Source organism: Orcinus orca, chromosome 6 (genome assembly GCF_937001465.1).
Source record: "Orcinus orca chromosome 6, mOrcOrc1.1, whole genome shotgun sequence".
Classification (NCBI taxonomy): domain Eukaryota; kingdom Metazoa; phylum Chordata; class Mammalia; order Artiodactyla; family Delphinidae; genus Orcinus; species Orcinus orca.
Genome location: NC_064564.1, coordinates 32,504,917 through 32,529,895, shown reverse-complemented (window position 1 = coordinate 32,529,895; position 24,979 = coordinate 32,504,917).

The window sequence follows — 24,979 nt, the reverse complement described above, 5'->3', positions numbered from 1 at the left end:
CAAATCTACTGGTCAAACCAAAGCATCTGTGAGCAGCAGGGGCATAAATTCATTGCACAGAGCCTCTGTCCTGCTCACCGTTTGACACCTGGTGTCTAGCACCCAAATGGCACCCGAAAGAATGAAAGAATGAGAAAAGTGTATGCTTTCTTTACTGATACTGCCATATGCTTACTAGCTTTCAATAAACCCAATTTTTCAAAACATCTTTTAAGTTCTTAAAACAGCTTTATTGAACATTATTGACATGGGTAAAAGTATACAATTTGATAACTTTCAAGATAGTGAACTTATCCATCACCCCCAAAAGTTTCCTTGTGTCCCTTTGTAATTTCCTCCCTCGCGACCATCCTTGACCTCCCCTACCCACGCAATCACTGACGTTCTTTCTGTAAATGTCTATTAGTTTGCATTTTTCTAGAATCTTATATAAATGGAATCCTACTCTTTTTGGGGGAGAGGGTTTGGCCTCTTTAACACAGCAATTTTCAGATTCATTCATGGATTATTATGTGTATCAATGTGTTCATCCTTTGATCTGGACATTTGGGTCGTTTCCAGTTGTTGTCTATTACAACTGTAGCTGCTATGAACATTTGTGTACAAGTTTTTGTATGCATATATATTTTCTTTTCTCTTGGGATTTGAAACCTAGGTGGAGTGAATGGATCATTTATTTAACTTTTTGAAAAATTACTAAACTGTTCTCCAAACTGTTTGTACCATTTACCTTCTCAGCAGCAGTGTATGAGAGTTCCGGTTCCTCCACATCCTCACCAACACTTGATATGGTCTAACATTTCTAATAGGTGTGTAGTGGTATCTCATTGTGGTTTTCATTTGCATTTCCCTAATGACTAGTGGTGCTGAGAATCTTTTCATGTGCTGTTTGCCATCTGTATAGCTCATCTGTGAAGAGTTTGTGCAGATACTTTGCCTATTTTTATTGAGTTGTTTTCTTATTGTTGAGTTTTGAGAATTCTTTATTCTTTATCTTTTATCAGATATGTATTTACAAAGATTCTTTTTCTCCTATGTTTTCTTCTACAGATTGTATAGTTTTAGGTGTTATATATAGGTCTACTATCTATGTAGGGTTAATTTTTGCACATGTTGTGAGGGATGGATGCAGTTTTCTTTCTTTTTCTTTTCCTTCCTTCCTTTCTGCCTTTTGTTGTTGTTGTTGCCACATATGGATTTTCAATTGTTCCAGCACCATTTGTTGAAGAGGCTATTCTTTCTCCACTGCATTGCCTTTGCAGCTTTGTCAAAAGTCAGGTATCTATGTGTATGGGTTTATTTCTGTTCCACTGTTTTATGTGTCTATCTTTAGGCCACTGCCATGCTCCTTTGATTAACAAAGATTTAGAACAATTCTTGAATTCAGGTAGTGTTAACTTTGTTTTCAAACCCTAACCCTAACCCTTCCCTTTCCACATGAGCTTTAGGATCACCTAGTCAATTAAAAAACAAAAAAAAAGCCTGCTGGGATGTTAATTGTGATTGCAATAAATCTATAGAAATACTTGGGGAGAACTGACATCTCAACCACGATGAGTTTTCCCATGCATGAATAGTATATATTCCTCCATTTATTTAGATCCTCTTAATTTCTCTCAGCAATATTTAATAGTTGTCCAGGTACAGATATCACACATCTCTGGTAAGATTTAGATATCCACAAAGCATTTTAAATCTCTGTTGCAATTGTAAGTGATATTTAAATTTTAAAAATTATCAGTGGTTTGTTGCTAATATTTAGGAAAAACAATTGATTTTTGTATATTGATCTCATATCTTGCAACATTGCTAAACTCATTTATTAGTTCTGGTAGCTTGTAAAGCTCATCAGAATTTTTATAGAGACAGTGATGTCATCTATGAATAAACACAGTTTTGTTCTTCCTTTCCTATCTGGATGCTTTTATATTAGTTTCTCTTGCCTAACTGCACTGGTTAGAACCTCCATAATCTGCTCTTTTAAATAGCAGTGATGAGAAAGACATTTCTCGGTGTTCCTGATCTTGGAGGGAAAACATTCAGTGTTTCAGGATTAAGCATGATGTTGGTTGTAGGTTTTCATAGATGCCTTTTATTATTTTCTATTCTGTGGTATAATGGGAAATATATGGTCTTTGTCCCTGGTTCCTGGTACAGAGCTCCTAAAACTCTTGGAATTTCCTGAGTGATAGGAGCAGTTCTTATAATTCACAATAAACCCCTTTCAAACATATCTGAGATTATGCTAGTTAGGTGACTCTTGGTGGGTCCCCAGATAGTTTCAGGATGGGGCCTAGTTGCCAGAAAGACTAAACCTTGATTAGACGTTTGGAAATTTCAGCCCCATCCTCAGCCTCTTGGGAGAGGAGAGGGACTGGAGATTGAGTTCAATCGCCAATGGCCAATGATTTGATCAATCATGCCCTAAATAATGGAACCTCAATTTAAAAAAAACAACAACCAACTAACCAAACAAAAAACCTTTAAAAAAGGTTCGGGGGACTTCCAGGTTGGTAAACACATTGATATTCTGGGAAGATGGGGCACCCAGAGATATCATGGAAGCTACCCCTCTAACCACCCCCCAGCCCTTACCTTGTCCTGTGCATCTTTTCCATTTGGCTATTCCTGAGTTGTATCCTTATAATAAAGAGGTGGACATAGTAAAGTGTTTTCCTGAGGTCTTTGGGTCATTCTAGTGAATTATCAAACCTGACGAGGGGGTTTTAGGAGCCCCCCAGTTTATAACCAGTGAGTCAGAAGTACATGTGGCAACTTCAGACTTGTGACTGGTGTCTGAAGTGGGACAGCCCTTAACCTGCAGGGTCTGCACTAACTAGAGATAGTGTCAGAATTGAATTAAGTTTTTGGACACCCAGTGAGTGTCTGAAAACCAGAGGATCTGAGATATTACTAGATTGGTGAGTTTTATATAAAATTGATGTTAAATTTTTTTCTCTGTCTATTGAGATCATATGATTTTTCATTTTTCTTCTGTTATTATAGTAAATTATATTGATTGTTTTTTGAATGTTAAACCAACTGTGTATTCTGGGAATAAGCCCCTTTTTGTTATGATGTATTAGTCTTTTCATATATTTTTGGATTTGATTTGCAAAATTTTAAAAAGATTCTTGTATCAATGTTCATAAGGGATATTGTAATTTTCTTTGCCTGGTTTTGGTTTCAGGGTAATCCTGGTCCTATAGAATGAGTTGGGACAAATTCCCATTTCTTCAATTTTCTGGAAGTTTGTGTATATTTGGTATTGGTTCCTTAAATGTTTGGTAAAATTCATCAATGAACCTATTCAGGCTTAGCGTTTTTACTGTAGGAAAGTTTTTAACGAGAAATTTAACTTCTTTAATAGAAAATGGCTATTCTTGTAACTTATTTCTTCTGGAAGAACTTTGATAGTTTGTGTCTTTCACAATTTAATCTAAGTGTCAAATTTAATGGCATACACTTTTTCACAATAGTCCCTTATTATCTGTTGGAGCCACTCCTCAGAAACAGAAAGACTGATGACACCACACAAACCAAGAGGTGATGAAAAGGGGCTATTACTCACATAATGAGGCTTTCTGGAGGAGAACAGGGCAGCTTCCAAGCAGGTCTGAAAATGGCTTGAGAGAGCAAGGAACGCAGATTAGATTGGTTTGGAGTTTTTATGGTGGTTATGAGGTGTTGAAGGTTCCCACAGCCAGGCTGGGCTTACGTGGTTTAAACTCCCGCAGGTGCCAAAGAAGGGAGCACCTAGGCTTGCTTTTCAGCTTTTCTGGATGTGGAACAGAAGGCAAGGAGGGAAAATGGAGACTTAAAAGCTGTGAGCAGTCAAACATCAAACATGGAGTCTGACTCTTTATTATATTATCTTTTAAATATCTATAGCATTTGTAGTGATGTTACCTCTCTCATTCCTGGTTTTGGTAAATTGTGTTCTCTCTCTCTCTCTCCTCTCCCCACTCCCCTTTCTCCCTTTTTCCCTCTCTCCCTCTCTCTCCCTCTCTCTCTCTTTCCTTGAGAAGTCTGGTGAGAAGTTTAATTCAAATGATCTTCTCAAAGAACTAGTTTTTAGTTTTATTGATTTTTCTGTATTGTTTTTTGTTTTCTATCTCATTATTTTCTGCTTTTGTCTTTATTATTTCCTTTATTCTGCTTACTTGGGTTACTTTGCTCTTATTTTTTGCACTTTTTAAAGGTGGAAGGTGAGGTCAGTAATTTCAAATCTTTATTCTTTTCTAATTAAAATTTCCCACTGAGTGCTGCTTTAGTGGCACCCCATAATTCTGATATGTTTTGTTTTCATTTTCATCCAGTGCAAAATACCTTCTAATTTCCCTTTTTGTTTCTTCTTTGATCTATGAGTTATTTAGAATATGCTTTTTAGTTTCCAAATAATTGGAGAGTTTCCCAAAATCTTTATGTTATTGATTTCTAATTTAATCCACTGTGGTCAGAACCCATACTTTGTATGATTTGAATCCTTTTTTTTTTTAACTTATTTATTTTTCTGGTCACGCTGCATGGCTTGAGGGATCTTAGTTCCTCAATCAGGGCTTGAACCCATGCCGCCTGCAATGGAAGCACGGAGTCCAAACCACTGGACAGCCAGGGAAGTCCCTGAATCCTTTTAAATTTATTAAGACTTGTTTTGTGGTCTAGCTTGGTGAGCTGTGTGCACTTGAGAATGTGTTCTGCTGTCGTTGGGTAGAATGTTCCATAAATGTCAGTCAGGTCTGATTAATAATGTTCAAGACTACTATTTATTGCTGAATTCCTGCCTACTTGTTCTATCAATTATTGAGAGAATGGTATTGAAAATTACAGATTTGTCTATTTCTCCTGGTAGTTCTATCAGTTTTTGCTTTATATGTTTTGAAGCCTCCTTATTAAATGCATAAACATTTCAGACTGTTATTATTCTCTTGATTAACTGATCCCTTTATCAAAATGAAATGATCTTCTTTCCCCTTGGTAATACTGTTGGAGTGAAATCTCCTTTGCCTGAGGTTAACAGAGCCACTCTAGCTTCTTTGGATTTATGTTAGCATGACATGTCTCTTTCCATTCTTTTACTTTTAACCTATTTGTGTCTTTATACTTAAAGTGCATTTATCATAGGCAGCATAGAGTTGGGTCTTGATTTTGTTTCATTCTGACAAAAGCCTTCTTAATTGGAGTGTTTAGACCATTTTCATTTAATGTGATTATTGCTATGGCTAGATTTGAGTTTTATCATCTTGCTATTTATATTTGCCCAATCTGCTTTTTGTTCCCTTCCTCCTCTTTTTCTACCTTCTTTAAGACTGTGTATCTTTTATAATCACATTTTATCTCTGTTGCTAGCTTAGTAACTACAGTTATTATTTTAGTGGTTGTTTGAGGGCTTTATAGCACACATCTTTAACTTATCACAGTCTAACTTCAAGTAATGTTATGCCACTTCACATATAGTATAAAACCTTTATAATAGGGGCTTCCCTGGTGGCACAGTGGTTAAGAATCCACCTGCCAGTGCAGGGGACACGGGTTCGAGCCCTGTTCCAGATAGATCCCACATGCTGCAGATCAACTAATCCCATGCGCCACACCTACTGAGCCTGTGCTCTAGAGCCCACAAGCCACAACTACTGAAGTCTGTGCGCCTAGAGCCCGTGCTCTGCAACACGAGAAGCCACCGCAATGAGAAGCCTGCGCACCGCAGTGAAGAGTGGCCCCCGCTCGCCGCAACTAGAGAAAGCCCGCACACAGCAACAAAGACCCAATGCAGCCAAAAAAAAAAAAAAAAAACGCTTATAATAGTGTACTTCCATTTTGCCTCTCATAGACTTCATGGTATTCTTGTCATGTATTTTACTTTTATATGTTGTAAACCTCACAATATATTATTATTTTAAAAACAGTGAGTTATCTTTTGAAAGATTTAAATAATACGAAAACAATCTTACATAGTTACGTTTTTCATTACCACTTCTGGTGCTCTTTATTCTTTTGTGTAGATCCAGATTTTCCTTCTGCGTGAAGGACTCCCTTTAACATTGCTTATAGTGCGAGTCTGCTGGTTATGAATTCTTTCAGCTTTGTATGTCTGAAACAGCTTTTATTTTGCCTTCATTTTTGAAGATATTTTCACTAGATACAGAATTCTAGGTTGACTGCTTTTAAATTCATATTTTTAAAAAATAAATTTATTTTTTTATTTTTGGCTGTGTTGGGTCTTCATTTCTGTGTGAGGGCTTTCCCTAGTCGTGGCGAGCAGGGGCCACTCTTCATTGCGGTGCGCGGGCCTCTCACTATCGCAGCCTCTCTTGTTGCAGAGCACAGGCTCCAGACGTGCAGGCTCAGTAGTTGTGGCTCACGGGCCCAGTTGCTCCACGGCATGTGGGATCTTCCCAGACCAGGGCTCAAACCCGTGTCCCCTGCATTGGCAGGCGGATTCTCAACCACTGTGCCACCAGGGAAGCCCCTAAATTCATATTTTAAAGATTTTTCTCCACTGTCTCCCTGTATGTATTGTTTCCAGCAAGAAATCAGATGTCATCTTTATTTTTGTTCTTCTGTATGTAACATGCCTTTTTTTCCACTCGGGCTGCTTGATATTATTCTCTTTATCACTGGTTTCAGCAATTTGACTATGATGTGCTTTGGTATAGTTTTAGTCATATTTATTGTGCTTGGTGTTTGTCAAATTTTTTAGATGTGGGTTTATAATATTCATCAAGTTTGGATAATTTTTGGCCATTATTTTTTAAAATACTTTTCCTGCCCCTTCCTCACTCTGTCATTTCCTTCAGGGACTCCAATTACCCATATATTGGGACACTTGAAGTTGTTCCATAGCTAACTAATTCTTTTTTTTTTTTTTTTTTTTTTTGGCCATGCCACGTGGCTTACATGATCTTAGTTCCCTGACCAGGGATTGAACCTGGCCTTGGCAGTGAAAACACTGAGTCCTAACCACTGGACTGCCAGGGAATTCCCCACAGCTAACTAATTCTGTTTTTTAAAAATTCTCATTCCTCTCTGTGTTTCATTTTGAGTAGTTTCTTTTCCTTTTTTTAAAATAAATTTTTTTCTTTTAGGCTACACTGGGTCTTCGTTGCTGCTCATGGGCTTTCTCTAGTTGCGGCGAACAGGGGCTACTCTTCGTTGTGGTGGGCAGGCTTCTCACTGTGGTGGCTTCTCTTGTTGCGGAGCACAGGCTCTAGGCACGCGGGCTTCGGTAGTTGTGATGCGTGGGCTCAGTAGTTGTGCCTCATAGGCTCTAGAGCGCAGGCTCAATAGTTGTGGTGCACGGGCTTAGTTGCTCTGCAGCATGTGGGATCTTCCCTGACCAGGTCTCGAACCTGTGTCCCCTGCATTGGCAGGTGGATTCTCAACCACTACACCACCAGGGAAACCCTTGAGTAGTTTCTATTGCTATGTCTTCAAGTTCACAAAGCTTTTCTTCTCAGTGTCTAACCTGCTGTTAATCGCTCCAGTATATTTTTTATGACATTGTAGTTTTCATCTCTAGAAATTCAATTTGAATCTTTTTTTATATCTTCCATGTCTCTAACTTTTTGAAATATGGAACACAATTGTGCTAATTTTAATATATATTTGTCTGCTAATTCTAACATCTGTCTCAGTTCTGGTTTGATTTTGATTGATTTATTATTGTTTTCATTATGGGTCATATTTTCCTGTGTCTTTGCCTGCCTGGTAATCTTTGGATGCCAGACATTGTGAATTTTACCTTGCTTGATGTTGGATTTTTTTTTTATTCCTATGAATCTTAATATTTGTTTCAAAGTACTGTTAAGTTACTTGGAAAGAATGATCTTTTAGTGCTTGCTTTCATTATTTGTTTGGTGAGTCTGGAACAGCGCCCAGTCTGGGACTAAGACTTCTTGAGTTCTCATCCCAGTGTCTCATGATTTATGAGATTTTCCAGTCTCATTCCTGGGAACAGGCATTGTTCTGATCCTGGTTGAGCTCCAGGCACTGTTCCCTCAGTCCTTTCCTATGGCTCCTTCCCTGGCCTGAGGTAATGTCCTCACAGACAAGTGCTGATCTATTCAAGTCTGTTGAATACTCACAGGGGACTCTTAACCCAGATCTCTGGATTCTCTCTCTGTGCAGTCCTGTCTTCTGTAGACTCTGTCATGTGCACTTGAAATGCCTTGACCTCCCCAGAGTCTCAGCTCCATCTCCCGAACTCAAGAAATCTGCCAGGCTTTGCTTGGGTTCCCTCTTTCTGCCCCTCAGACTTGAAACTCTCTCAAGGCAATAAGCTGGGGCAATTGTAGAGCTAACCTTGTTTATATCTTGTCTCTCAGAGATTAGTATCTTTTATTGCCTGAGGTCCAGTGTCTTGAAAACTGTTGTTTCATATATTTTTGTCTCATTTTTCCAGAAGGGAGGGTAAATTCAGACTTTGTTACTCTACCTTGGACAAATAAGGAAATAATAAATGAAATTTTAGCAAATATTTGGTATTTAGAAGAAGACCTACAAAAGTCAGTTGTGGTAGACACAGATATTCTGCCCAGATCCCCCTTTCCAGAGAGGACTTGCTGCTTGCCAAGGTATGACCAGCCGCCAGCTGTCAGATCCTTCGGGGCTGCTGTGCCCTTCCCACAGCAGCCCACATTTGGTGGCTGAGCAAGAGGACCTATAATAGCCTGGCCATTTCAGCCCAACGTGGGGTACACTGATGGGGAAATCTGGCTCCAGATTCCTCACTGGATCAGGAGCTGCTTGTCAGGCCTGTGGTATAGTTTGCCTTCCCTTCTGTTTCATCTATTCTTTCCTCCTTCCTCTTACAGATGTCAATCTTAGATATCTTTTACCCCAAACTGTGTCTCAGCTTCTGCTTCCAGAGAACACAACCTGTGATACCAACTGTTAGGTGGCTAGTGTGGCCCAGAGGTCAGTCCCTAAGGGCCTCTGCCCTCGCCATTCTGCAGATGTTCCTTCTTTACAAGAGCTGGAATCTTACCACTAGAACTAGAATTTGTTTCTGAAAGACTATCTAGTCTTGGGTGTGTGTGTGTGAGTGTGTGTGTGTGTGTGTGTGTGTGTTTGTGACTTAAAATTTTTTTCTCTTGAAAAATGTATCCAGAGATTAATTCCTAAAACCTATATTTTGTGGGGGAAAAGTCATGAAATAAGGAAAATACACCATAGAAGCTAGGATACATCTTACTTAGTCATCTTAAAAGAGGGTGAAATAGCCATTAAATTATCATCTTGGAGGCCCTTAAAGCAATCAGAATTCAACCGTTTCTCAAGGTGCACATTTCAAAACTTGACACACGTTTCAGGACACACTTAAGGAGAGTCAGTCTCTAGAGAATTTCCCCTTCATATTTAAACACCCCCTTTGTCCGTCAAGTGCCCTCAAGAGAACAGCAACTATTTGAACTGAAACCAAACATTGCCCTGCTGTTTACTTGGAGAAAGGACACGAGCCATATGAGCGATACCTGCACTGCGTGTGCTGCGCTCTCAGATTTCTGCAGTACCAGCTGAATATCCTTAGCAAAGCTCACTTTCCTCTCTGCATAGGCATCAGAAATCTTGGCTACTGGGTGAGACTCGTGGTCCCCAAAGAGCTTGCATATTCCACATATTGGTTCTTCATCCCTTAGGCACATCTGATTGACAAAAGAAAAGTCGATGATACTTATTTCCCTTCTTGTTCCAGCCCTACACACTCAGGACCTGCCATACCTCAGGCTGGTGACATTCTGAATCTATTCTTAAGCAGGTATCAAGAGTCAGTTACACAGGAGGCCCTGGCACCTGGAGGAAAGAGATGAGGGTAGTACTAGGATGCCTGAATTGTAATTTAGTAAGCACATACTGCATCTGGTACCACACAGACTCCTCACAATGATCTTTTGACTTGGATAGTATTGTGTACATTTTATACCCGAGAAAGCTGAGAAGGCTCAAAGTTGTTAGGTGACTTGCCCAAGGACACACTACTAGGAAGGGAGAGCACTGGGATTAGAAGACGAGGGCTTTCTGGGAATTCCCTGGCAGTCTAGTGGTTAGGACTCAGCACTTTCACTGCTGGAGCCCGGACTTGATCCCTGGTCAGGGAACTAAGATCCTGCAAGCGGCGTGGCACACCCCCCAAAAAAGATGAGGGCTCTCTGACTCCAGGAGCAAAGCCTTTTCCACCTGGCCAAGCCACTGCCTTGTGAGGATTAAATACCAGGATGCATGTAACGTGCTGCCCAGCCTGCGAGATCTTAGTTCCATGACCAGGGATAGAACCAGTGCCCCCTGCAGTCGAAGCGTGGAGTCCTAACCACTGGACCACCACTGAATTCCCCAAACTGGGCCTATTTTAGATGAAAGGAATTGAGGAGGACCCTCACTGCCCTGCTGGCCCCTCTGCCTCTTCACTCGGCTGAAGGACGCCTTGGAATGAAAACTCTGTCTTGGATTTTGGAAGGGGAGGTAACTGCTGAGGATGAGACAGAACCATTGAGAATCTGTGATAAGTGGAACAGATTTTTAAAGCCAGAGTCCAACAGGAATACCAAATCACATCCTATTCTCTCGAGTCCTCTTAGTGGCTTGAGCTAGCCTGCCCCAAGCATGCCACTTACGTCCTTGTAGGAGGAGGGGCGGCTAGAAGGAGCAGAGCAGAGTCTGGTGGAGCTCGGAGCAGCCCAGTAGATTGGCTGAGGGTGAAGACTTGCAGAGAAACCCTACCCTGTGAGGACAGACGCTTGATATGTTGCACTGAAGTGCTGGGGGCCCCCGGAGCTACAAAGCCCTCCTTTGGAGCCACATCTATGCTTTAGGATTTGGCTGTAGAGCTTCAAGCTAGAGCCAGTTTATGAAGACTCGGCGATACTTTTGACCTTCCCCAAGGATATCACCGATTTAGTTCATCCCTGACCATTACCAAAGCAACCTAAACCTGGTGGTTGGTGCTACACAGTCTGTGAAACATGGAAGCTCTGCCTCATCCTGCCCCTCCAGGTTTGTTGGGAGAATCAAATGGGCTCAAGGTTGTGAAAGGGCTTTGTCGACAGTGAAGCACGAAAGCTGAAGTGGTGTTATATCTGATTCATATCTGAGTTATATCTGACATGGGGATCATCCTAAAGTCAGTACCAAAGGGGAAGATTACATGTGTCAAATTACCCGTGAAAATCCCTTAGCTAGGGAATATGGAATTAGAGTACAGTCCACATAGTTTTGTATAAATCACACTGTAGACGTGTGTAAAAATGTACAATGTGTACAGCATAATACAGAGTACAATAAAGAGTTCATATGACGTATTGTGTGAAAAACTCATGCTGAAGATTAAACATCGGAATCATACTCAGCTCTCCAAATAGGCATGTGTAACCAACGGGAGGAATGGCAGAATCATTGGTCCCATCTTACCCCACCCTCTCTCTCTGGGGTAATCAAAGGTAGCTAAATTCTCATAAATCTGAAGATAATGCAACTTTGTTGTAACTATTTGAGCCTATCTGTGGTCCCTTACATCTTGCCATGGGTTGCATGGCTGAACACCACACACACTCCCAAACCTGGACTCCAGCACTAAGAATGAAGTCAGCGTTGGTATGTGCATTTATTTGGAAAGTAATCCTCTACTATACTCTTGAGCAAATATCCAATTTCAACCATAACGTTGCCGAGTAATCTGGCAGATTGGGTAGCTAAGCAAGAATAAAATAAAACTAAAAGTGTAATTGAATACCAGATTCACGCTTTCTCCATGCTTTTCACATGTCTGAGCAAGCTGATTTTGTTCCTTGGTGTGAAGCATCTCAAGTTCTTCCTTAAACTTCTCCAGTATGTTTTCAGCCAGGATGTTCCTCTGCAATCCATTTGTTCCCCTTCCCCTCAGATAAATGACCTAAAACGCACAGCTGGCATGAGCTTGTGGCAAATTCCCATCATCAACTGTGACATCATCATGGGGAAGGATGAGACACCTCCCTTCCTGCACATAAACAGCAGCGAGCGGCAAGAGAGAACAGGCCACTGGCCTGAGTGAGCGCTGACTGGTCTTTCAGAAGGAAATGACTGTGAAGACTCCTCGCCCCTGCAGAATAACTCTTCCCGCTCCAAAGCCCTCTCACCTGGGCTAGTATGTGCACCCTCTGCAGAGACAGTCGCCACAAACTCCATCAGATGAAACAGGAACCTGCCTTCTCTCACCCTGTGAGTCTTGGTTAGTACCTGCTCTGTCTCCTGGAGAAGCCCAGCCCGGTGAGAAGACAGACCCTCACAGAGGACTGTGTTGTTGGATGTGCAGGGGAGCACAAAGAAGGAAGGACTAAGTCTCCCTGGGGTGATGGAGGAGAGCAGGACTGGGGTCTCAAGAAGATGCCTAAATTAGGCATTGAAGACCGAAGTGTATTAAACATGTATTTTATTTACTGTTTATTTTTTATTTAATGTATTTTATTTACATCCAGGCACCTGGGGCCTGGGATGGCCCCTCCCATTGGCTAGCCAATTCTTAGAGACAGTAAAGGATTCACCTGGGGTCATGCCTTTCACATGCAAACCAATACATCTGGGGTCCACACCCAACCACCTCCTTTATATTTGCTATTCCCCTACCCCCCTGCCCTAATCATCCAGGGCTGGGTACTAGACATCTAGGGGCAGCCCTACCTGTCCCAGAGGCCACTGAAATTATTCAAACTGGCCAATCCTAAGTCTTCTCACCCTACTTCACCCGTTCCTTCCTGCAGAAACCACAACAAAGGTCTTTCTTGTCCACATTTCCCCCATCTCCCTGTTTCCTGACCCACCCTGATTTCCACATGTGGCCACCTGTGATGTGGCATGGCCCCTCTTGGGATCTATGAGCTACAAACTATTTTTCAATGGCAGTCGTCCCCTGATCTCTTGGTCTCATCATACCTGAATAATTATAAAACCTACATTTAAAAACACAAGGAAAAAGACAAGGCCATATGCCACCCTGAGTAAACATAGCAGTCCACCCATCTGGCAACAACCTTAAATTCCATTTGTTTAATAAACTTTTATTAAGCACCTACCATGCTGGGAATGTGATAGTGAACAGGACAGACACACCTGGCCCTGCCCTCAGGGGCTGATTTGCTAGAGAGAGGAATAAATGCCAAACAACCAATATGCTAGCTCCGTCCGCTGATTCCCAGCCAGGCAACTTAAATCCTTCTTGGACCCAGTTGTCTTTTCTGCAAAATCCAAGCTCAACAAAAGCCACCAGCACACTTCCTGTGCTCTTTGCAATTCTCTCAGAGTGTGAGGGTCTCGTGTCTGCACCTGGAAGGGGGGAAGCTGGAGAGCAGCCTCACCCACAGAGTGGGTGGTCAGAAGGTTCTGCTGTCTCTAGTCGTTGGGACAAGAAGCAGAGGTTTAAGTGTGTTACTTAAAAATCACACTCTAGACACTAAAGGTAATGATGAAGCCCCCTGGGGGTGGGGGAGGAGCTGTGGTCTAAACACTCAGCCATCAGAGGAAATGAACGCCAGTAGTGGCCACAACTGATGGTAAAGAAACAAGCTGAATTAGCACAGTATTTTCAGGTATGAAGGTAACCATGGGAAGAACTATCTAGAAAAAGTTAGAAGAGGCTGCTTCTGGGGAGTGGGACTGGGGTGGGCAGAGAGTGTGGCTTTTCATTATAAACTCTTTTCTAGGGTTTGCCCTCTTAACCTTGTCTGTGTGTTATTTTGATATGATTTTAAAATAAATGCACAAATAAGTGAAAATTCCAGGTTGAAAAATGAAAAGCATAAATAAATCTAAGCATCTGCTGCTTTTGAACTGCTGTCCCCCAACCCTACACACACACACACACACACACACACACACACACACACACACACACACACAGCCTCCTCATTGGCACCCCTGCCTCCATATTCAGTTGGTTACCATTGGAGAGGCAGCACCTGTCTCTCCAATCGGCCCACCCTCTGTTCCTACTGACAGAGATTCCTACATAAGTTCCCTCTTTCTGAAATCTATTTGTTTTATATTTTCTTCCTCCCTTCCCCCTCCCTCCCTCCTTCCCTCTTTCCTCTCTTCCTTCCTTCCTTCCTTCCTTTCTTCCTTTCTTCCTTCCTTCCTTCCACAAAAACCCAAAGGACCTGGAGAAACACCAGTCACAGTTCTTATGTCCCAGGTGAGGAGAGAGACTCTACACAAGTCATTGTACAAAAAGTTTCCACGAGAGTACGTAATGTAGACAACGGTGCACTTTCAACGCCAATGCTATATGACCCTTTCCAGGTTAGACATTTCTCCTGGCCCCCATTGCTTACAGGACAGAATGCCAAGCCTTTTGCATGACTTGTAAGACCTACTTCAATATGTCCTAACCTGCCTTCCTGGTGGATGCCCTAAATGCCCTGATATCTCCCACAATCTCACACTGAAGCCTTCTTATCTACTAAGCAGCTCTAAGCATCTCGGCTGCAGGCCCCTTTCTGGCCCTTGGCATCTGCTATCCTCTCTTTGTCTGCCCTGCTCTGTAGACTCTCCCCAGCTGTCACCTCCTCTGCAGCCTTTTGTGTCTCCACTGTGGGACCTCTCACTGTACACAGGGCCACTGGCTCCTGCAAGGATGCTCCTCACTCATCTGTGCATCCCTGGGGTCTTGGCACAGTGACAAGGCCCCTGGCAGGTGCTGATAAATGTCCCCCTACCCCAGCACATACTGAATAAGTGAAAACTGGCATATTTTATCTCTTGGTGGTTCTGTTAGAACCTTCTCTCTAACATTAAACCACAATGCATGTCTTCCCGTAGCTCCTGCCCTGGGTCCCACCATGTCTTCTAAGCCTGCTCCCCACCCACCCCCTGATAACCCACCAGAGATGTGAGTTCTAGACAGCCAGTCTTCACTTTGCAGGCCAAATATCCCTAGTTCTGTTATGGAATAGATCCAAGAAGTGATGACCAGAAAGAAATCTGCTATCTCAGTCACAGAAGGGCCCCAAACCTCTCTTACTTTCCTACACACTGGGCAGCAGAACTGTCCGTTGCCGTGGGTGCAGTTCTGGCACATCAAGATCAGCTCCAGGCACTGTTTGCAGAAGTTGTGGGAGCAGGAGAGGAGCAGCACCGCGGGTGTAAACAGCTCCATGCACACAGGACAGGACAGCACTGCGCCCAGCGCCTGCATGGCGTCTGCAGCCGCCTGCCTCTCCCAGGCCGCCCGCCCCCACCAGGCTTCTAGAACAGGTGCGGAATACAGCCATGTGAGACAAATCACAATAGACACTGTCAGGCTTTCCTCAGAGGATGGAAGAAGCAAGGGAAGCTCCACAGACACCTGGGGCACCAGGACGTGTTTGTGTGGAGGCGGCAAACCATGCCTGCCAGCCAAATCCAGCCCTCAGCTTTTTTTTGTACAACTTACAAGCCACAAATGTTTTTACACATTTTAAGGTGTTGTAAAAAACAAAGAACAAACAAATCAAAAAAAGCAAGAATATATAATAGGGGCCACATTAGGCCTACAACGTCTAAAACATATACTTTCTTTCCTTACTGAAAGGGTTGGCTGACCCTGTCTAATTTAGAGGATAAATATAACTGGAGTCCAGTCCAGCTCAAATGCACACTCAACCTCAGGAGTCGGTGGGACTGAGTGAGGAGTGGGAGGCCTGCCTCCAGCCCACAGTCTACAAGCTGGGTGATCATAGGCCAGTGACTGCTATCCACTCTCCTATTTCTTCTTCTACAACATGTTGAACTGGGTCATCTCTAATCCTTACCAGCTCTGTAACTCTGCGCATGTAGTCTCTGGCTTTCCTAACCTCCACCCCCTCTCACAAAGGGGACAATTGTACAGGTCTTACCTGGCCCATGGGTTCTTCAGAAGATGAACTAGTCTTAAAAAGAAGCATTGATTGGGCACTAGGCTGGGCCGGGCAGTTGTCACATTATCTGTCATTTAATCTCCACAACTGGAAGAGGCTCAAGTCATTAGCTCTCACCTGCATCAGGGAATCTGAAGCCCGGAGAAGTAGAATAACCTGCCCAAGCCTTCAGTTCATGAGGGTGGCAGAGCTGGTAAGGCACCCGTACTCTTCCTTTGCTTCTGATGGGCTGTTGCCTCACAAATGAGGTCCTCCTGCAGATGTGAAGGTTCCCGGTGAAATGTACAGTTTCCTTACACTCCTAGATGTGCTTATGAGACCTTGGAGAGCAGGGAGAAAGGAGTGAAAACCCACCTCATGTGCTCTCAGCCTCCATTAGACAAACACAGATTGAGCATTGAACATGTTTGAGACACGTGATGGGTCATGTGGGGGCTTAAGATGCTCATTATTCATGACAGTGACAGCCACTCTGCAGGCTCATTAGGACTGGTGCTCAGCACATACCACCCTGTTTACTTACCACATCACTCCTGTGTAATTGACTCTAACTCATGAACACAGACAAGGCAAATCCTTGCTCTCAGAGAGCCGTCAGTCCAAAGGAGATGGAAGGTACAGAAGGAGAGGTGTGGATGCCCTGGCTGGCCCACCAGCCATTCCTTCTCTGGCTGTCTTCAGGACAGCGGCCAGAAATACCAACTCTGTCTCATCAAAAGGTCTGACCTTGGGCGGTGGTCATGTCAGAGGCTCTTGGCCAATGAGACTTGTATTGAAGTCTGCCGAGAGGATTTGGGGGAAAATTTCTTGCTTCCCTGATGAAAGAGATTGATGCGGATTTCAGCACACTTCCCTTCATCTTCCTGCCTTGTATGAAGATGTAAAACTGGGAGTTGCAGCAGCTACTTTGCAACCATGAGGATCACAGATATGGAGCCCAACTTCAGTGAACAGCTGCAATGACGCCAGTACTCACCTTCCTCCGGTTCACTGTATGTGAGTAAACAAAGCCACCATGAACTGGGTTTGCAATCCTAACTGATAAAACAAGGCAGGAAGTGTTACGAGACATGGAGATAAGAAGCTGGAAGCATTTTGAGAATTATTCGCAGCAGAAAGGATTGGAGACAATGTAGCAATGCTGTTGTTTACTCTGTAGAGCCATTGCCTTCTGTCTTCCTAACAGCTCCCAGCTACACTCAAGACTCCAAAGTGCTTCATCCTGAGATGTGCCCTGACTGAAACGAGACCCTAACAGCAATGTCATCCCCCCTGGCCAGTCACCCAGACATTTCGACCTAGCTTGGCTACGTGGCCCACTTCTCTCCAATGAGAAATTAGGGGGATTTTGCTAGAAGGTTACTGGGAAATTTTTCTACCATAATAAAAGGGGAAATCTCCCACTCCTTTTCTTCTGGCCTTGAGTACAGTTGTGTGAAGACATGATGGCTACAGCAGCCATCTATGATCAAGAGGTAAATCCCTGAAGATCAGCAGAGACGCTGACCCAGACTATTGATACCGACATCAGTGAGCTGCTGAAAGAACCCTGGGACCACCTGGCTCCAGACTTCTTGTAAGTAAAGAGTAGACATCCTTGTTGCTTAAGCCCTATCAGCTGAGCATGCTATAGATTGTTCTTGGCTTGTGTACAGGCTTTCCGGAGGACTGGGCATTTGGTTCTGCATGTCCAAGCCTCCCTAAGGGCGCACGGTCAGTCAAGACTGCGAGCTGCAGGCTGGGCAGGTAAGCACTGGCCTCTGTCCACTCCCCCAGCCCCTCCCTGTTTTGGGGACTTCCAACACCAGGCAGGCTTTTGTTCATTAAGCCGTTGCTTTTTTTTTTTTTTTTTATTGTGTTAAAATATACGTAACATAAAATTTACTTTTTAAACCATTTTTAAGTGCACAATTCAGTGGCATTAAGTACATTCAAATCGTTGAGCCACCATTAAAAAAAAAAACAAAAAAAATTGTTGAGCGACCATCACTACCCTCCATCTCCAGAACTTCTTCATCTTGCAAAATGAAAACTGTCCCTGTTCAATGACTACCCCCTTCTCTCTTCCCCAAGCCCTTGGCACCCTCCTTCGCCACTCAAACTGACAGATAGGAGGTGTGGAGGTCACAGGAGGGTGGCTGGACCCAGGCAGGACAGCCTCCAGGGTCAAGTTCTCTCTGGTAGTGCCAAAGGATCTGGAGGGGGTGGGCATAGCGGAGTAAACCCTCCTCCCACCCAGGCAGGACTGGGGTGGGAAGAACCCAGAAAGGGTTTGGAGCGGCCAGAGGGGCCAGGGGAGACAGAGCACCAAGGAGAGAGGGTGAGTCCATGCTGCCTCTGAGCAGGTGGAGGAGGACCCGGAACCTCAGTCATCACCTGTGGCTTCAGGAGAGCAGGGAGTGGAACCAGCGTGGAGGCCAGATGGTTGGATTCAGGAACTGGGAACCCGGGAGAGAGGAGTGGGAGCATCAAGCCCACGCACACTCTGCGCGTCTGCCGGGCACACTGAGCTCCTCCCCGCGAGCACCAGACTGAATGAGGGTGGACACCTTTCTGCCTCTTTGTCTTCCCTCCCTGTCCCCACCATGTTCCTGCTGAGAGTGGGGTTTTCCCGCTTTTTTTTTTCTACTTGCCCCCTTTCTGGGGCAGAGTCTTCCCTGCCTGTGTCCCCCTCGGACACCAACTCTGTGCCATGTGTCTGCTGGGTTGGGGGGGCCATACTTTAATGAGAAGCCACCCCTACCTTCCAGGACCCGGCAGTCGGGCAGAAGAGAGCACTCTCACCTGGCCTGGGCCCTGGGAAACTGCGCAGAGAAAGGGTCTCCTCCAGTGGGCCCAGGAGGATGGATGTCATTGGGGAAGGGGTAAAAACAGAGCAGGAGGGCTCAGGGACATGGGAGTCCTGAGACCTGCGTGCTGCAGATGCCAGTTTGGTGCCCATCAGGCAGACCCCAGAGAGACTGAGGGGGACAGACGTGATGAGATGCGTCTTTAGAAAGGCATGGGAAGTGTGGAGGGAGACCCAGAGACTGGAGGGGGAATGGAAACCAGGGAATGGAGCTGAAAGACAATTACCCATGAATCTGTGGACAAAGTGAAAGCTCGGGCATGTAGGACGGACCAGGCAGAGGCAGAGGCAGAGTCGAGGAGAGAGGGGAGCCAGGTTCTCTGGAGGAAACAATAAAAAAGAGCTGCTTCTTATAAAGTTGTTCACCACCTGGCCCAGCCATCCCTCTCCTAGGCTTTTCACCAAGAGAAATCACAACCGAGTTTTGGGGGGAGAACTCACCCACACATATGTATCGTCCCATCCTTTACTCACAGTTGGCAAAAGCTAGAACCAGCCCAAGCATCCTTGGGTGAATGGCTAAACGTGCCATGGTCCATCCATACAATGGAAACTTCCTCAGCTCAGAAATGAGCAAACGACAGATAGAGCCAGCACTGGCAAATGGCAAATGCATTTTGTGAAGTGAGAAAAGCCAGACCCCAAAGGCTGCATATTGTATGACATTCTGGAAATGTAAAACCAGAGGGACAGAAAGCAGATGAGTGGGTGCAGGGCTCGGGATGAGGGCTGCCAAGGGATACCAGGGGGCTGTCTGCGTGGATGGAGCAGTCCTATATCTTGACTGCAGTGGTGATTAGGTAACTGTGTGTTTGTCAAAACTTACAACATGAAAAACAGAGGATTTGACTGTATATTAATTATATCTAATGTACCTGAATTTAAAATAAGCAGCCACTGGGGTGACAGCCCTCTTGAGGGAGGTGGCTGAGACGGGGTGGCTGACGCTGCTGTGAAGGGCTGAGGAGGGGCTGGAACGTGGGGTCAGTCACTGGGGGGGGATTTGGGAAGGGGCTTCTCCAGACAAGCCTGGTCCTTGGAGTTGGGGGAAGGACAGATCCTGGAGGTCCCTGTTTCTTCCCGGTCATCCCATCAGTGTTCTGTGCCAGAGACAGCCTCAGCAAAGATGAATAACTCCCCCTATCAGACAGCCTCCCATGGGTGCACTGGAGAGGATCATAGTTCTGTTTTCACTTTCTCCTAAGAGTTACGAGAGCTCCTACACAAGCCATCTCCTCAGCCAGACTCAGACAAAGGGACAGAGAAAAGTGATTTCCTTGGGTGGAGAGTGGATCCCAAATTAGAAGACAGGTCTCTGAGCTCCTGGAGCCCTGTTTCTCAGGATGTCTATGGGAGCAGACAGCATACACAGCCCTCTACCCACTCACCTCGGAGTGGGCGCTCACCCTCTGGCTCCTTGAGAGGGGCCAGCCTCCCGGACACAGTTCTATATTTTAAGGACAAGATATGTATGTGTTCCAGCCTTGCTGAAGGCACCTAGGCTGCAAGCCCAGTGCAGCAGCTGGGAAGGGGAGTAGAGGACCCAGGCCTGAGGGCAATATTCAACATCTCAGCTCCAAATGACCCCTGAACCTCGGCACAATCTTGGGGACCAGAAAGACCTAGGTCAGATATCTCACCAGCCCTGGGGGGAAATGGGGGTTTGTAGTCAACATTGAGTTCATCTAAAGAAAGTAAAGAAATGTGGATTTAAAAGACTGGAAGAGGAGGGAGCTCTTTGAAATTTATCACCAAAACAATCCCCAGCTTTATTTCTCCCCCAATCCTCTCCTACAGTCCCGGGACAGAATGATTTGGTCTCAGAACAAAAGACAAGAAGCACTTCCATGTACTGTGTCTTTGTCCAGAATTCTCATCCCCCTATTTTCCGTAGGCCACGTCCAAGTGTCTCCCGGGCCTGGGAGCCTCTCCCTCTTCCCAAAGGAACTGGGCTCCAGGGCCTGTCCTGCCTGGGCTCCCTGTGCTCCCAGGGCCACCTGCCTCCTTAGAGGGGAGCCAGCTGTGCATCTCGTGTTCCTAAGGGGGGATGGGGGACCTGAAGGTGCTTGAGTGAGGACTGAATGAATGACGCCAGAGAGAAAGAACTTAGATGGTCCCATATTTAATTCAACTTTCTACTCCATGGCTCAGATACAGTACTTTCTGAAGGACCATTTCTCATTTGCCTGAAGGTTTATTTTACACATGGGGTTTCTTCATGGCTCACAGTCCCTGGGCTGCAGCCAGGCGGCTGTGTCTATCAGAATTCCTGGGGTAATGATTTCTGGGCACACCATCAGCACCATCATGGGAGGCAACAGGCTGAACCTTTTCTGAAGCTCTTTAATTAAATTGAGCTTTCTATGCCTCAATTTAATTAGTGTGTGGACACTGTGGTGGTCAAAATTTTTAATTGTTGAAAAAATAATTATGTGGCTGTAACGGTGAAATCGCCTCCGAATCCTTTAAATACGAAAAGCAGGAAGACAAACATCTGGTAACAGAGGTTGTGTTCCGAGGGTGGTGGCCAAAAAAATTCATGCATTAGTCAGAGTCTAGAAAAATATTGAGGAAGGAACGTAAGACATCTGTTAAAAAGCAGATTTTTCCAAATCAGTTCTTCAGAAATTCTCAGGAAAAAACATTTAAAATAAGAAATAAATTTCAATTCATTTAAAGATATTTTAGATTGTAAAAACAAAGTTCCCACTGTAAAAATATTACACACCATAGAGGTTCTCTGACGATTCAGAGTCAACAAACATCAGAGCCCACTTGGTGCCAGCCATTTCTTTTTAACTTTAAAACATAACACAGTTAATATGTGCGTCTGTTTGTGTTATAAAAATTCAAATAATGCAGTTAAAGCTCCAGTCCCCCTTGAAAGTAACCACCCATTTCAATCCCCTCCCTGAGAAAACCACTGTGACCATTTAACATTCCTCCTTCCAAAATGTTTTCTTTCCTCATTTACAAATTTTTATTTATTTTATTTATTTATTTTTGCGGTACGTGGGCCTCTCACTGCTGTGGCCTCTCCCGCAGCGGAGCACAGGCTCCGGACGCGCAGGCTCAGCGGCCATGGCTCACGGGCCCAGCCGCTCCGCGGCACGTGGGATCTTCCCGGACCGGGGCACGAAGCCGTGCCCCCTGCATCGGCAGGCAGACTCTCAACCACTGCGCCACCAGGGAAGCCCTATTTTTTATTTTATTTGAACAAGTTTATTGAGGTACAATTGACATACAATATTTAAAGTGTACAATTTGATATGTTTTGTCATGAAACCAATACCACAATCAATACAGTGACCGTAACCATCTCCCACAAAGTTGCCTTGTGCTCCTTTGTGATTCCTCCCTTCTCTCCATCCCCCACCGCAAGGCAACCACAGATTTGCTTCCTGTCACTACAGATTATTTTGCATTTTTGCAGTTTTATACAAAGGGAATCGTACAATGTGTACTTTGGTGGGGTGGGGGGCTGACTTCTTCCACTCAGCACAATTAGGCTGAGAGTCATTCCTGTTGCTGTATGTATCAACAGTTCATTCCTTTTTATTGCTGCAGGGCATTCCATGTATGGATATACCACAATGTAGTTATCCATTTACCCACTCATGGACATTCGTGCTCTTTCCAGTTTTTCAGTTTTGGGCTATTCCAAATACAGCTGATATGAGTACTTGTGTACAAGTTTTTGTAGGGACATGCACATGTACGGGGATTTACTCTTGGGTAAATGCCTGGAAGTGGAATGGGTGGATCACATACTAGGTGCATGTTTACCTGTGTTTTTATTTTATTTATTTATTATTTTTTTGCGGTATGCGGGCCTCTCACTGTTGTGGCTTCTCCCGTTGCGGAGCATAGGCTCCGGACGCGCAGGCTCAGTGGCCATGGCTCACGGGCCCAGCCGCTCTGCGGAATGTGAGATCTTCCTGGACCGGGGCACAAACCCGTGTCCCCTGCATCGGCAGGCGGACTCTCGACCACTGCGCCACCAGGGAAGCCCTACCTGTGTTTTTGAAAGTGTGTACCATTTTATATCCCCACCAGCAGTGCACGAGAGTTCCCGTACTTTGCATCCTCACCAACACTTGGTATGGTGGGTCTTTTTCATTTTAACCATTCTGAAAGGTGTGAAGTGATATCTCATTGTGGTTTTCATTTGCATTTCTCTGACTAATAATGCTTAGCATCTTTTCCTGTGCTTCTTTGCCAACTCTGTATCTTTGGTGGTGTATTCAAATCTTTTGCACTTTTAAAAGTTTGAGCTGATTTTTCTTTTGTCATATTGTTGAGTTTTGAGAGCTTTTATATAGTCTGGATTCAAGCCCTTTATCAGTTATATGCTTTGCAAAGTTCCCTCCTAGTCTATGGCTTGTCTTCTCATTTTCTTAACAGTGTCTTTTGAAGAGCAGAAGTTTTTTGGTTTTTTAAAAAATTTATTTTATTTATTTTTGGCTGCATTGGACCTTCGTTGCTGCGTGGGCGTTCTCTAGTTGCAGTGAGCGGGGGCTACTCTTTGTTGCGGTGTGTGGGCTTCTCATTGTGGTGGCTTCTGTTGTTGCGGAGCACGGGCTCTAGGCACGCGGGCTTCAGTAGTTGCAGCATGCAGGCTCAGTAGTTGTGCCATGCAGGCTCTAGAGTGCAGGTTCAGTAGTTGTGGCACACGGGCTTAGTTGCTTCTGTAGCATGTAGGATCTTCCCCGACCAAGGCTCGAACCCATGTCCCCTGCATTGGCAGGTGGATTCTTTTTTTTTTTTTTGCGGTACACGGGCCTCTCACTGCAGTGGCCTCTCCTGTTGTGGAGCACAGGCTCCAGATGCGCAGGCTCAGTGGCCATGGCTCACGGGCCCAGCCGCTCCGCCGCATGTGGGATCCTCCCAGACTGGGGCACGAACCCGTGTCCCCTGCACTGGCAGGCGGACTCTCAACCACTTCGCCACCAGGGAAGCCCCGGCAGGTGGATTCTTAACCACAGCGCCACCAGGGAAGTCCAAGAGCAGAAGTTTTAAATTTTGATGTAATCCTTTTTTTTTTTTATCAACATGTTCTTTTATGGATTGTACTTTGGAAACAGCATGTGAAACACTGGCCAGTTTAAACTGGTTTTGTTTCCTTAAAACAAGTTGACTAATCAAACCTGGAGCTATTTTACAGAGACAGCACTGCACATATGCAAGACGGGAACCCACGTCTCCTGAATGACCCCAGGACCAAGAATCTCCAGTCTACGAAACTCAAATAATAGAAATGTTGCCACTGGAACCCTTTATAAAGTGAGAAGTCCTTCAGTAAGGAAAATCCAGCTTCCAGCAGCTGATTACCATATGTGGACTGATCTAAGACTCGCCAATTAGCTTATTCCCCTCACCCCTTAAATTTCACCTGGAACTCTGGAGGGGGAGACAGATTTGAGCCCTGCCTCCTGTCTCCTTACCTGCTGACTTTGCAATAAAGCTCTTTCTTTTCTCAAAACCCTGTACCATTGTACTGGTTTTTATGCAGGTCGGGCAGCCAGCCCTTGCTCGTTAACACTTTTTGTGTCGTATCTAACAAATCTCTGGCTAACCTAAAGTCACATGTACTTTCTCCTAGAAATTTTATAGTTTTAGAGTTTACATTTAAAAGTTGATTTTTGTAGACGATGCAAGGTATGGATCCAAGTACTTTTTTTTTTCATACAAATATCCAAATTGTCCCAGCACAATTTGTGGGCAGACTATCCTTTCTCCATTACATTGCCTTTCCACCTCTGTAAAAAAGCAGGTGTTCATGTATGGGTGGGTCTATTTCTGTACACTTTTTCTCCTCCATTGATCTATTTGTACAAAATACCACTGTTTTGATTAGTGTAGCTTTATAATAATCGTGAAATCAGATAGCATTAGCCTGTCAATTTAGTTCTTTTTCAAAGTTGTTTTGGCTGTTTGAGGTCCTTTGCCTTTCCATATAAATTTTGGTTTTGGCAGTCCTGGCATGCAGGATCTTAATTCCCTGACCAGGCATTGAACCCATGCCCCCTGCAGCAGAAGCACCTAGTCCTAACCACTGGAGTGCCAGGGAGTTCCCCTAAATTTTAGAATCATTTGTCAATTTCTACAAGAAAAGCCTACTTGGATTTTGGGTAGGATTGTGTAGAATCTGGAGGGAAATGACATTTTAACAATATTGAGTCCTTTGACTCATGGACAGGTATAACTTGTCTTAATTGGGTGTAAGTTTCTCTTGGCAATATTTTGTAGTTTTCAGTGTATAGGTGTAGTG